At 53.6% G+C, this 15088-nt stretch overlaps 1 protein-coding gene across 1 annotated transcript in view; it reads right to left on the bottom strand.

Annotated features, from left to right (window-relative positions):
* The window catches only part of JPH3 (junctophilin 3), a 46024-nt gene that overhangs the window by 16379 nt on the left and 14557 nt on the right, over positions 1-15088 (bottom strand). The window lies entirely within an intron of this gene.

Raw genomic sequence — 15088 nt, 5'->3', positions numbered from 1 at the left:
AAGAACATTTCCACGCCCACCCCCACGTTTTGCGTAAAATGCTGGATGTAAATAAATACTGGGAGCAGAGGTAGGAGCGGGGGGTTTGGCTCTGGAGCCGCCTCCACCATCCCTTCACACATTTTGATCAGGGCACTTTTTCCCTCTGGATCAACAACTGTCCCCTGCACTCGCTGATGATTCCCCAGAGGCTTTTTTTGGCTGGCATTTCATCCCATCACTCAGGATTTACAGCTTCTCTGAGAGCATCCTCCGGAGGTTGCTTTTCCCCCTTTTCCCCTTATGTGAGCTATCCAGGCACTTTCAAAAATTCCTGCTCCCACCCCGGTGCAGGCAGGGTTATAAATAACTCCACTGATTTCTTTTCCCTCCAAAATCAGGGCCTCCATCTCCTTTAATCATTTTTTTTCTGCCTCTCTCTGAATTCCCTCTAATTTCTCGACATCTGCGTGGAGAGGGAGTGCCATTTCTGACAGGCTCCTAAAAATGGAAAACAGGGCCAGGAATGTGCCTGCTTTGGTAGGAAGGGCTGGGGAACAGGGTGTGAGTGTGGTTGTGCTGTCACCTGTGTTTGCTCCTGACACTTCTCAGCTCTCTTTGCTCTAATAAATGCTTTATTCCCAGCCATTGGCTGCTCTGGAGTAGCCCTGGAAGCGAATCCGAGCTGTTTTCCAGAGTTATTGGGGGTGGTGGAGTGGCTGTGGTGGTGCTGCTGCAGGTCCTGAGGGTTCTCTGTGATTAATGCACCCAAAAATTGGGTTTAAATGGGTTTTTACTCAGTGGTCTCCCTGCCCAGCACTCAGGTGGGGTCAGAGGAGGGGACAAAGCTGTCACAGCCCATTCCCTGTCAGGTATCCCAGCCCTGCTCTTTTAGGAGGAGCAGGGATGCCCCAAGGAGGAGCTGCAGCAAACTGCTGGGAGGGGAGGTCCAGACTGCTCCCTTTTTTCATGGAACCATGGAATGGTTTGGGTTGGAAAATACTTTTAAGTCCATCTCATTCCAATCCCTGCAGGGACAACTTCCACTGGTCCAGACTATTCCAACCTGGCCTTGGGCACTGCCAGGGATCCAGAGGCAGCTTCTCTGGGCACCTGTGCCAGGGCATCCCCACCCTCACAGATATTGGGAATTTCCTCCCAATATCCCATCTAAATCCACCCTTTTTCAGCTTCAAGCCATTCCCCCTTGTCCTGTCCCTCCATGTCCTGTCGCATTCCTTCTCCAGGTCTCTTTCCAGCCACATTTTTGTCACCAGTGTGCTCTGTGAGAAACACTGGGACATCAAACCTGTGCATTAAACCATCAGAGCCACCAGGAGGTTAAAATTCAGATTCTGCCTCTCTGAGCTCCTTAAACCTCTGGCATCTTCCAGGGGAGCTTCTCAGGGATGTGGATTTGAATCTCCCCCATCCATTTATCCCCTGGCCTGGAGCTGCCCGGGCTGGGGCTGTCCCTGCCTCTCTGCAGAACTTTCCCAGGTCCCTGCTGGCCCAGCTGAGGATTAACAGTTGCTGGCCCAGCTGAGGATTAACAGTGTCTGTGAGAGCCTGGCCCGTGCTCAGCAGCCAGGATTACACTCTGCTTCTCCCTGGAGAGGCGCCTGGAGCCGCTCAGCCCTCTCTGCCTGCCAGGAAAGGGGGCTGGAGCAGCAGCTGTGCCCTTCCAGGGGTCACACGGGGGTGGTGGCAGAGCAGGAGGCGACACTGGAGGAGCCCACATGGAGCCACCACCCCAGGCTGGGCTTCTGGGATGGCCCAGACTCTGCTCCTCCCTGTGGCACACAGCACCCCCTTGATGGAATCATGGGATCATTGATTCCATGGAGAATGAGCTCCAGGGTCACCAAATCCAGCCTGTGTCCCATGCCCACCTTGTCCCCAGACCAGAGCACTGAGTGCCACCTCAGGAATTGCTGGGACACCCCCAGGATGGGCACTGCAGCCCTCCCTGGGCAGTTCCAGTGCCTGGTCACTCCTTCCAGGAAGAAATTCCTCCTAAAATCCAACCTAAATGGATTAAAATCACTACCTGTGGAGGGTGGATGCATTTCCATCTCTGGAAAACACCTGAGACTTCTGGATCTGCTCATCCCCATGGACTCCCAGGATGAGCCCAGAAAGTGCAGGGAATTTAAAAAATGAAAACTTGGAGATTTGGCTCAGAAAAGGTTAAAAATCAATCACATCAATGAAGGGATGATCCAAATACACTCGGGGAGAGACGGAATGCACTGGATTCCCTGGAGCACAGGGACACACTGGATTCCCTGGAGCAGAAGGACACACTGGATTCTCCAGAGCAGAGGGGACACACTGGATTCCCTGGAGCACAGGGACACACTGGATTCCCTGGAGCACAGGGACACACTGGATTCCCTGGAGCAGAGGGACACACTGGATTCCCTGGAGCAGAGGGAACACACTGGATTCCCTGGAGGACACACTGGATTCCCTGGAGCAGAGGGACACACTGGATTCCCTGGAGCAGAGGGAACACACTGGATTCCCTGGAGGACACACTGGATTCCCTGGAGCAAAGGGAACACACTGGATTCCCTGGAGCACAGGGACACACTGGATTCCCTGGAGTAGAGGGACACACTGGATTCTCCAGAGCAGAGGGGACACACTGGATTCCCTGGAGGACACACTGGATTCCCTGGAGCAGAGGGACACACTGGATTCCCTGGAGCAGAGGGACACACTGGATTCCCTGGAGCACAGGGACACACTGGATTCCCTGGAGCAAAGGGAACACACTGGATTCCCCAGAGTGCTGCTGATTAATTGTTTGTAAAGCTCCCTGAGACGCTGGCAGGAGTGAAAAGCAGAATTATGGAGATCCATACGTTGCATAATAAAATCCATAAGTATTCCCAAATAAATGCCAGTAATCCAGTTAGTGCTCACATGACTTTGTCACATCCTAAATTTACCAGCTGTCTCCTTTCTCCACGCCTGCTGCTCGTGGCGTGTGCTAAATCTTAATTCCCACTTAATTGCCTGGAGTTTATTTCCCTGGAAAAGTGGGGTTTTTTCCTCCCTGACACATGGACAGGGCCTGATCTCATCACTCTGCTCCTCCTTTCCTAAGTGCTGCCATAAATTTTTTCCGGGATGGAGACGCCAAACTGGAGAGCACGGTGAAAATAAGGCTGGGGCTTTCCCCATAAAACAGAATTATGGGATGGTTTGGGTTGGAAGGGACCTTAAAGATCATCCTGTTCCTGTGGGCTCATGAGGGGATGGAGGGAAGAGTGATGCAAGAGGAGCTGTTTAATTCCTCCCACTTCTGAGCATCCCCAGCCTCCTCCTCCAGCTGGGATGAATCCAGGAGCCTGGGATAGGGGAAGGTGTCCCTGATCATGGCAGGGGGGAATAGGATGGGCTTTAAACTCCTTCCAACCAAACCATTCCATGGTTCCAGGATTTTACTGCACTTCACCATCCAAGCTGAGCTGGGGGAGGGTGTTCAGGCCAAGACTGGGATTGGGAAGAGCCAGAGAGGGGGAAGACCAGGATGGTTTGTGGCTTTTGAGCCCCCGTTTTGGGTCTGAGGGCAGAGTCCCTGCTGGGGCTGGCCTGGAATATTTTATTTATTAATTTTTTGCCAAGCTGACTCACTCTTCTCGGAGGATGAGCGGGCAAGTGGTCAAACTGGCAAGGGGAGCTGGCAGGAGGCAGGGAAAAATCCCAACCAACCAGATTCCCAAAAATCTTTGCAGATCTCCTGTGATTTGGCCAGAGCTGCGAGGGGAAGGGATAATACCTGGGCCTGCTTCCTAATGCCAAGTTTATCAGCTCCAGCTAATCTATAAGAAGCTGGAATCAACTGATTTGCAAGGAAGAACTTGGCTTTTTAGGAATTCCAGCAGTGACTCTGGGCTGGCTTGGAGTGAGCAAGGAGTGGATCCAAGGGTTCTGCTGCAAAGCCACTGCTGGGGGATGGTTTAGCCAGAAAAGGGTGAACTCCCAGCAAAACCCTCAGGGATTCAGGAAGGAAGGAAGCAAAATTCAAACCAGGTGAGGCTTGAGAGGTGTTTTGGTTCCAGGAATGCTTTGGCAGGAGAACAAGTGGGACAAAGTGCTTTAAAATTAGGCTGGAAATAAGAACGGGTTTGCAGAAGACCAGAAATGTTTCAGAGCTGGGAATGTGACTCCTGGAATTGCCAGGATGGCACCTGGAGCCATGAGAAACCTGGATCACTGGTTATTCCTTCTCCATTTGCTGTTTGAATCCATCCAGGGGAGGGATTTGCCCCCTTTATTCCTATTTTCCCAGTGTTTTTGTACAGAAAATACATTCCAATAAAAACCAGACAGCAGACACTGAGCAAACTAATGCTTGGGGTCAAAGGGAGCTCTGTGCTGAACACAGAGAGAAATCCACATTATTGGGAATGTTAAAAAGCATCCTATGAGTAAGATTTCTGGGAAAGAAGGTCTGTTTCCCAAAAATCACGGGAATTGGCAGCTCTGGCTGCTTTTTTCCAAGCAAACTTCTCGCTTCCCTGACCCCAAAGCCTGGCTGAGGGAAGGATGGAATTCCTGCTTTACTGCTGGGATCCTGTGCAGGGATGGGGATGCTCAGCCCTCCTCCACCCCACACCCAGAGCTCTCCCATTATCCCAACTCCAACAGGAGCACCACGAGGCTGCAACAAGTCCCAAACCCTTCCCACCCCATGAAAGGACCCCGTGGTCCCTATTTTCATGGAAAACCTGGAAATTGGCACATTTCCCACAGGCTTCTCTGGGAGTGGTGAGGATGGAGTTAAGCTGCCAGTGAGGTCATTCCTAATGAACAGCCTCAAGTTTTCCTAAGGGGCCAGGTTGGCTCCATCTGATCCACTTTGTCTCCAGGTCAATACTTCATCAGGCAGCTTTGGGGCTGGTTTTTTTTTGTTTTTTTCCTCTTTAAATGCATCTTTATCTTCCTATAGGAGGGAATGTTTTCTCTCCCTCCATTACAGAGCTTCATGTATTTTTAAAGGGCAAAATTCAATTAAAACACACGCCAGCTGCAAGGAAATACTTCAGGAAAAATTCAGAGAGAGCATTTGCAGGGTGTTTGAGACTCTCTCATCCAACCCCCGGGGTCAGGAAAGCCTTGGGATGCACCTTGTCCTGGGAAGGGATGGCTGGATGAAGGAGAAAAAAGAGATTTTCTGGAAAACCCAGGCTGGCGTGAGGCTGGGCAGGGATGGCTGGACGAGGTGAGGAAAAGGAGATTTTCAGTGCAGCCTCCCCAGCGGGAATCCCTGGGCTGTGTGGGCTCCACGGGGGTTGTTTTCCAGTCCCTGTGGCCCAGCAGGGTCCAGCCCTGATTGCATCCAGCTCTGAACACAAAGCACCGCTCCCCGGGGATGGATGCCAGCCCCGAGCCCTGGGGACGCTGCATTTGGGATGGCTCGGGGATGGGGCAGGACCGGCGATCCCAGCTCCCCAACCCTGCAACAGCTCCGGGCAGCCAGGAGGGGAGGCTTGGCTGGGCTTCGTGCTCTCCTAGATGGGACAAATTGGGACTGAATTATTAATAACCACTGCAGACTGTCTGGTTTCCACCTCTGCGGGAGCCTCTCTGATTTAGGGCACAGCTGCAGTGCCCATCCTGCCTCCCTCTGCCATGCCAGGGGCAGCGCGTCCCGCATCCATCCCCTGAGGGCCGGAGCCAGGCCCTGTCTAGACACGGCCCCGAGGGAACGGGGGGATGGCAGCAATTAACAACCTGCTTGTTATTTTCCCTATCTGCCGTTTATTACCCCGATCAAAACCCGCTCCTAATTCCAGCCTGGCTCTTGCCACAGCTCTGGCGGCTTCCCTGCTATTGCAGCAGGCTCTCCGGGATTTGTGATTTGAGATTTGTGATTTGTGCAGGCAGCAGCACCGCGCTGCTCCTCAGGGGGTGCGATATTAGCCACACCAATTAGCTGGCTGTGGAGAAATTCCCATTTACCTGCTCAGCGCAGGCATTCTTCCCAGCCTGCTCCCTCCGTCTGCTTTCCCCTCTGTTTCCCCCTCTCCCCCCCGCCCTAACCATGGCTGGAATTCTTAATTAAGGGGGAAAAAAGCTGCTTAATGTGACCTCTGACATGACGTAATGCAGCCCCGAACGTCTGCTCGGGCTCTTTGCAGCCAGACACGGAGCAGGTGCTGTGCATAGCAAAGAGAGAGGCAGCCTCGGCAGCTCCAGATGGAGATTTGGGGATGGGAGCATGGATGGATCACCCCTGGGCTCTGAGGAGGAGCAGGAAAGCTCCCAGGGAAGGTTAGGAGACTCTGGCATGGCTGGGATGGGTGGAATGGTGATAGCACGCTCTGAAAAAACTGGCTCTGGAAGTCACATCTCAAAAGAATTAAGGAAAAATAAACACTCAAACTCTTTAATCCTGGAAAAAAAACCAAATCCCCTCAAATGTGTTTGTTGCTGCCCAAGAAAGCAAATTAGAGAGAAGCACGTAAAATGTTGTGGTCAGGAGGCCAAATCCAAGTTTCCCTGTAGTTTTACAGCAGGAAATGTCACTTTTGAGGGGGGAAATCATTCCCAAGGCAGCTGGGAGAGCTCGTGGACAGCTGGGACATGAAATGCTCCAGGCGTCCCAAACTCATGGGGACAGGGCTGGAGTCAGGTCCTGTTTAGCTCAGTGCTCCAGGAACCTGAGCCAGAGCCTTCCCCACCTTTACATTTTTGGAGTTACAAATGGGGAGCGAATTCACTGAGGAATCTTTTGCCATTTTACACTGAAATCTCATTTTTTAATCCAAGTAAGGGGGAAAAAAATATCCCAGGCTGTGTCCTTATGTCCTGTGCCTTGTCTTGGAGTGACCAAAAGGAGTTTTGCTGGAGAACTGAATTCACAACATGGAAAGGTGCAAAATCTCAGTGACTGGGGGGACAGGGATGTGCCATGTCCCCAAAATTCAGGGAGAAACAGCTCAAACCACATCCCAGAGCTGGGTCACTCCCAGTGGAGAAAGATGAGAGCATCAAATGCCAGGATTGCCTCCAGCTCACCTCATTCCCACCATCCCCAAAAGGATTTATTTATTTTATCTCTGTTTTTGCCAAACAAAAAATGCCAAGAAAATCCAAATCCATCGACTTTAAAAGGCTGGGCCAGGTGGAGCTGGTACCCAGAGGCACATCTGGCACCAGGATGCTCCCAGCATCTCCCTGGCCAAGGAGCACATGGAATAAGCAGGGCCAGGCAGATCCCTGCATTTCCCTTCCTTTTAACTTTGTGCCCCCAGCAAGGACAGAGCTGATGGGCTCTGCAGGGAGACGATGCCCTGGGTGTTATCTACAGCTGGCCAGAAAATCAACATCTGGAGAGGGAGCCTCATCCCTGGCCATCTGTCACTTGCAGTGGAGCTCTGCAGGAGGCAGGCGAGTGACAACACCAGGATTGGCCTTGGGAAAGGGTGGCTTTGAGGCCACTGTCCCCCCTGAGGGCTGGCCTCTCTCCACTTTGCCTTCCTGGGGCACAAATCCCCCAATCCCCCTCACCTGCCCAGCCCTGGTGGGTGCAGGCAGGATGGAGAAGGGCTGGGGGTGCCCCCAGGGCTCTGTCACCCCTTTGTGGGGCAAGAGGTGGCCCCAGCCCTGATGACTGTGGGGAGATAAAGAATAAATCCTCCCCTTTGCCACAGCAATGAGCATCTCCTGCCTGCTCAAACTCCCACCCAGCACGAGCCACTTCCCTCATCCCAGCTGCCTGCATGGGGTTTGAGCCCCAAAATCAGCTGCACCCCACAAAATCTCACTTTTCCTACCCCCACCCTGAGGAATTGGGACTTCCTTAGTCACAACTCTGAAGGGATAATCAGTCAGATCCATGGGTTAAATCCCCCTGGGATTTTCAGGGGGGAAATTTGCTTAGCAGGGTCTACATCAAATCCTTTAATTTCCTGGATTAGGAAGTCAGGACAGCATGTCATTTGTCCTGTGGGGAGGAGGTGACAGAAACCTTATTGCCTGGGGCTTTTCAAACCTGAACAAGAGAGAGGGGAGCCTGGAATAGCCCAGCCCATTCCCTGTGCTCCCCCAGCATCCCAAACTCAGGGGAAGGAAAACCAGCAAGGAAAATACTCAATAATTTGGCTCAGCTCTGTGTTTTCCTCCTGATATTAATTTTGCCTCTCCCTGGGGAGGAAAGAGTGTGGGGAGGGACAAGGATGGGATGTTGGGGATGTTGCTGAAGGGAAGAGGGTGGGAGCAACCAGTAAACCCAAAATGGGAGTTGGGAGAAGAAAATAAAAGCACAGAGACCTCTCTCACAGGCTGGGAAAGCAGCAGAGAGACCCCAGCCCTTCCCCTGGGTTCTTCTCCACCCTCAAATTTTGGGATGCAGGATCCCTGGGACACGGCAGGGACACATTGGGGAGGGAGGGGCTGCCAGCATCTCCCCTCCCAGCCCTTGGCCTGGCTGTGGGACTGGGTATCCCAGCACCCTCCCCACCCCTGGGAGGGTGAGGATGAGGATGGCGAGGACAGCAGCTGCCAGGGGAGGGATCTCTCCTTCCCTGCCCAAAATCCCTGGGAAAAGCAGTGCTGCAGTTTTGTTGAGCAGGAAAAGAAAGGAAAAGGAGAAACAGCAGAAAGCAAAAGGAGAAACAGCAGAAAGGAAAAGGAAAAGCAGCAGGAAGGAAAAGGAAGAGCAGCAGAAAGGAAAAGCAGGGGCTGCTGGGTTTGTGTTGCTGTTTTTGGTGTATTTTGCTTTCCCTCCGCGGGTGATGAAGGGCTGCTCCACTCAAAGCAACAGGGAGAGGCTCCATCGCTTTGTGCCGGGCAGGCGGGAGGTTCCTGGGGCTGGAATGGCCCAGCTCCCCTCCGGGAAGGGCTGGATTGAATGAATTCCGATGATCCGCACTGCGATGGGCTGCGGTGCGATGCCGGGGATGAGGAGGAGGAAGAGGAGGAGGAAGAGGAGCCGGTAGTTTCTCTTTTCCCCGCGCTGCTGTCTCCTCCTGCCCGGCGCTCCGGGGCAGCCCCTTCCCTCCCATGGCAGCGCTGCCAGCCCTGAATCACCTCCCGTCCTGCCCGCCTCGCTGCCAGCCCGTGCCACCCTCCCTGTCCCCTCCATCTGCTGTCCCCGCGCAGGTGACCGCTGCTGGCACCGCTCTGCCCCTCCTGCATCCCAAACCCCCTTTCCTGCTCCGTTCTCTGGCTGAGCCATCCCTCCAGCATCCCTAATGTCCCTCCGGCACGTCAAATACCCCTCCTGCATCCCAAATGTCCCTTCTGCATCCCAAACGCCCCTCCTGCATCCCAAATGCCCCTCCTTCATCCCAAATGTCCCTTCTGCATCCCAAACGCCCCTCCTTCATCCCAAATGTCCCTCCTGCATCCCAAACACCCCTCCTGCATCCCAAATGCCCCTCCTTCATCCCAAATGTCCCTCCTGCATCCCAAATGCCCCTCCTGCATCCCAAATGTCCCTCCTGCATCCCAAACACCCCTCCTGCATCCCAAATCCCCTCTCCTGCTCCGTTCTCTGCCTGAGCCATCCCTCCAGCTGTGCTCAGCTGTGGGACCGTCACAGAGCACCGCGTTTGGGAGGTCTCTGCTGGCGGGGACAGGGACAGAGTCACGGGGACAATGAGGATCCGAGGGAGTGTCTGTGCCACTTCACAGCCCGGCAAAGCTGGGAATGGTTTTGGGGATGTTTGTGACACACCTGGGCTGTGGATTTGGGATGTCTGGTTCATGTTCAGCTCCTTGGAGAAGGAAGGGGTGTGAATGGCCAAACTGGGATCAGAGGTGCTGGGTGAGGGATGGGAGGGCAATGAAAACCAAAACCCCACTGAGCTGCTCTGCCAGGAGTACAAATGACCCCGGTGAGGTTTTTCCTCACAAATCTTCATCCCTACAAAAGAGATTCACTGTCCAGCCTGCCCTGCCCTGGAGGCTGCACCCCGGGGTGGGGTGGCTGTTGGGGACACACCGAACCGGCCCTGCACAAACCCAGAGGCTGCTCCTGACTTCTGACACGGCCACAAAAGGGCTTAAGGCTGCAAATCCCGTCTGAGCAGGAAGTTATTAAATTGGCATGGCCGGAGCACGTCCATAGTCACGGTGCTCACATCGCATCACATCCCGCAGGGAGGGAGGGAGGGACAAACGGGACACTCCGGGATGGCAGAGCCAGGCTGGAGGTGGGAATGAGCCACGGGTGTCCTTGTCACCCCGGCTGAGGGGACACACCCCAACAGCACCGACAGCCGATCCTAATGGGATCCCCCGAGCCCTGGCAGGAGCAGGGAAGGGGCAGGGAAGGAGGGAAAGCTCAGTCCCAGCAGCAGCAGAGCCCGGTGGAGGCTGCCAGCCCAGGCTCTGCTCCTCTTGGGTCACACAGGGGAGGTTTGGGGCAGAGAGGGCTGGGGGGACAAGGGAAAGGTGCTGTGAGGAGAATCAGCTCCTGCCCCAGCTGCTGCCAGTCTGGGAGTCACCTCCATCCACCCCTGAGTGTTCCCTCCCTGACCCTTTGCATCCCCCAAGGAAAGGATGGGGAGACAGGAAGGGATGGAGGGAGCACACTCACCCCACACGAGGCCTGGGGGCTCCGGGTGATGCCCTCAGTGCCCCATCAGTGCCCAGCTCATGGGCTGAGGGGACTCCTGCACACCCCCAGCTCCAGCCGCTGGCAGGGCCTCAGCAGGGAGCAGCAGCACTTCTCCAGAGGGCCATGAGCAGAGAAATCCTCCCTGGACTCAGAATTGCCCACACAGGGGCTGGTGAGAGTCCCTGCCCCACCTGGGCATCAGCTCAGCCATCCCTGCATCCAGCTCAGCTCTGCCCCAGCATGGCTTTGTGTGTCCCTGCTGTGCTGACCCAAGGAAGGGACACAAAACCCTTTTGGGGCCATTAAAACCACCCCTCCTCTTCCTCCTCCTCCTCCTTGTCCCTCTCCATCCTCAGCAGGAGCCCCTGGGGCAGCACGAGGCGGGATTGGGGTCAGCACCCCCAGGCACCCAAAGAGCAGCAGCAGCAGCCCGAAATCAAAGGCAGCCCAGACAATGGCAGAGCTGCGGGCTCAGGCCGGGCACAGCATTAAACAGCAGCACCACCGGGGAGGGGACAGCCGCTGGGGACATTACCGGGGCTGGGGACATTACCGGGGCTGGGGACAGCCGGTGGGGACATTACCGGGGCTGGGGACATTACCGGGGCTGGGGACATTACCGGGGCTGGGGACAGCCGGTGGGGACATTACTGAACACAAGCACACTTTCACATGCATTATTTTACAGATTCCTGTGACTCTCCGAGCAGGGCTGCAGCAGCTTTGCTTTTCTCTGGGTTTGCCCGAGCTGTGTTTCCATTTTTCTCGTTTTCCTCACAAAAATACCTGCTTGGCTCTAAGAACCTCCTGCACTTTGCTGCTCAACCTCAGCCCTGGCTGCAGCATCCTCAGGGAACATCCAGGCTGAGTGCAAACATCCCCCTTGTCCTCTCCTCGCTGCCAGGTTGTCTTTATTTCCTTCCTTTTCCTATTTCCCTCCAGTTTCCCTGGCTGGAGTTGAGTGACACTGTGCTAATTTGCGGCCCAGCTCCTCCTGAGACTCTGGAGCTTTAATTATATTTTTCTCCTGCTTGGTGCAAGGCTGGGCTATAATTATGCCAGGGAGAGCATTTACTTAGGAGTGACCTGGGAGCAGCATTCCCTCTGGGAGCCAGGGCACTGCCTGCTCCCAGGAATTCTCATTTAAGGTGCTGGGCAGTAGATCCCCCGTGCTGGAGAGGAGTGAAGTGTTTGCCACGTGCCACCCATCCCTGGGACCGATCCAGGGATGGTTCCTCCTTCCATAACCAGCCCAGCCACTAGTTACAAACCCCAGAATTGGGGTTACACTGGTTACAAACCCCAGAAATGGGGTTACACTGGTTACAAACCCCAGAAATGGGGTTACACTGGTTACAAAGCCCTGAAATGGGGTTACACTGGTTACAAACCCCTGAAATGGGGTTACACTGGTTCCAAACCCCAGAAATGGGATTACACTGGTTACAAACCCCAGAAATGGGGTTACACTGGTTCCAAACCCCTGAAATGGGGTTACACTGGTTACAAACCCCAGAAATGGGGTTACACTGGTTCCAAACCCCAGAAATGGGATTACACTGGTTACAAAGCCCTGAAATGGGGTTATGCTAGTTCCAAACCCCTGAATTATGGAAGCAGGACAGATGTAGGGTCTGTCTGAGCTGCCATCACCCATCCTGGAGAGCTGGAGCCAGCCCTGATCTCCCCTGGCATTCCCTGGGCACCCATCCCTCCCATGCCAAAATCCAGGGGCTGGGCTCAGCTCCCTGGCCCACCTTTGTTGCCTGGATATTTTATTTCAGTGCATGATGACACACCAGAGCCTACAGATAATTTGCCTGAGGTGTCAACTAGCACTAATGAGATGGGGCTCGGGGTGTCCAGTGCATCCTTCGCCCTTCCAGGGCGGCAGCAGAAAGAGTGCAGGCTCTTGGCTGATTGGAGAGGGAATGAAAATCTCCCAGAGCGCTCAGAGAACACCCTGAACATTCCTTTTAAACAGCTGGGAAAGAGTCCCCTCCTTGTCTCCCTCTGAAAATATCATGGAATCATGGAAAGATTTGGGTTGGAAGGGACCTTAAAGTTCATCCAATGTCACCCCTGCCATGGGCAGGGACTGCTCCCCTGTCCTGGGCTGCTCCAAACTTTCTCCTGGCCTGGTACCCTCCCAGGGATGGGCCAGCTGCTACCAACAGCACTTCCTCACTCTCATCCACATCCCTTCCTCCCTGCTCACTTCACCTGTACAATTCCAGAGAATCAAAGGGAATTTTGTGCTCTCCCATTTAAATTGCAGCTAAGAACATTTAGGAGAATCTCCTCTTGACCCTAAAAGAAATCCCTTAAAGGTGCAGATACCCCTGTGCTCTGCTCACATTCCACCAACTTTGGGAAAGCAATTTACTTGTCTCCAGCTCACTGTTTTTAGCCTACTTTCCTCAGGAAATGGGGCTCACTCCTGTGATTGTGCTGTTTATATATCTATATGCCATCACTCCCACACTAATAACTTTTGAACGTGTTGGCCAATTCCAACCAAATCTGACAGAGCGGCAGAGTTTTCAAAAATACTGAATTCCTACAAATTTAATGAAAGCCGTGGGTGGGCACATATTTCATATTTTTTTTCCCCCACCAAGGGAAAGGCTGCAGAGTGAACTCAGACAGAAAGGAATACACACACAGAGCCACACCAAGGGCTGGGAAATTGAGTTTTTGTTGTCATTAGAGGGGGGATATTCCACCCCTGAGCCCCAAAATCTCAGGAATGAGCACCAGGATTCTCCCCCAGCTCTGCTTTGTGGCATTTGGACGATGCAGTTTGGTGTGGGCACTGCAGGGGAGGCTTCCTTCATTAGGAAGCTTTAAAATTAAATCGGACTAAGATTAATAAGAAAGCTTTTCCAGCTGGATCTCAGTCTGTAAAACCTTGCTCTGCTCTGGTTCTGCAGGCTCAGGGACTCTGCCAAAAGCCTCAGGAGGGGGGAGAGCTCGAGCTGAGGGATTGGAGGTTTCAGACAAAGCGGTTTAAGGTAAAAGAGCAGAGATTTACATGGGATATTGGGAAGGAATCCTTCCCTGGACCCACCTAATCCCATCCATCTCCACTCTCCATCCTCCACCCTCCACTCCCCAGCCTCCCTGGGAGGGCAGGGAGATGCTCACAACTGGCATTCCTGACTCGATTTCCCCCCTTCTCTCCCATAATTAGAGGTGGAATATTACATGTCAAGAACTCATTAAGCATCTCTTCCAATCCCACTCTCATGGCATTCCAGGATCATCACCACTGGGGGATTAAGGATGCTCAGGTTCTCAGACCCAGCATCCCATGGCAGACTGGAGCTCCACATTTCCAGGATCCATCCCACAGCTCACTAGAACTCCACATTTCCAGCATCCATCCCACAGCTCACTGGAACTCCACATTTCCAGCATCCATCCCACAGCTCACTGGAACTCCACATTTCCAGGATCCATCCCTCAGCTCACTGGAGCTCCACATTTCCAGCATCCATCCCACTGCTCACTAAAGCTCCACATTTCCAGGATTGCAGCCTTTCGAGGCATTCCCATCCATCCCCAGACCACAGGGGAAGATCTGGCCTTCCCACTGCTCTGCAGTCTGCTTCCTACCTGCCATTCTAGTGGGATTTTCCATTTTTTTCCTAACCATCAGCTCGAAAACATCATCAAGCCCAAATGTGCTCCCAAAGCAGGCCCGGGAGGCTCATTCATATTGCAGATAAGCCCTTGGCAGACGTGCTGATAAAGATTTCAAGTGTGACTCTGCATACAAATATTCCAGACCCAACAATTAATCCAGCACAGGAGGCTGAGGAGGTACCTGGGTTTTTCCCCTAACCCCAGCCCTTTTTCCCAGCCTGGCTGCTAAATATAGCCCTTGCTCAGAAAACAGAAAGGAATGACATGCTCTAATAAACCACCCCAAAATGTGATACACAGAGCCCTGAATTCTCCAGAGGAGCTTTTCCTCCTTGCCTCACCTCTGGTCTGGGAGCTCCCTGCAAGGCACAGAGCTCCAGGTGCCTTTTGGGAGCCAGTTACAGGGTGCTTGAGCTGGTCCTGCTTTGAGCTGGGACCTTATTTCAATTTAAATTAGACATGGTTCATTTTCCCTTCCCTCCTGCTGGTTTTCAGCAGATTCTGGCTCTGGATCTCTGAGCAGTTCCATGAGGGCTGCCCAGGGAGAAGGGGCATTGTAGGGCACCCAGATCTGCTCTTTTCCAGCAGAGCCTCCCCAGGGCTGAAGCCACATATTTGACTGATTTTCCACTTAAAAAAATCCCTTTTGGGAATGGAAATAGCTGGGAATCCTCCCAGCACAGGCCAGCCCTGGGATGGTTCCTCTTGGCTGTGAGTCAGGCAGAGGAATTGGGCAAACTCAGGAGCTCTTCTGCTTATCCAAGAGGAGAGGGAAAAATGGGATAAATAACCCAGCACCCCCTAAGTGACAGCGCTCAGCCTGTGACAGCCACCAAGGTGCCACCACTCCCTGCTCAGGCTGCCCTGTGTGGCCTGGGG

Source organism: Ammospiza nelsoni, chromosome 13 (genome assembly GCF_027579445.1).
Source record: "Ammospiza nelsoni isolate bAmmNel1 chromosome 13, bAmmNel1.pri, whole genome shotgun sequence".
In the NCBI taxonomy this organism is placed as follows: domain Eukaryota; kingdom Metazoa; phylum Chordata; class Aves; order Passeriformes; family Passerellidae; genus Ammospiza; species Ammospiza nelsoni.
Note: the sequence above shows the minus strand (reverse complement) of the source record. Positions and strands in the feature narration are given on the sequence as shown.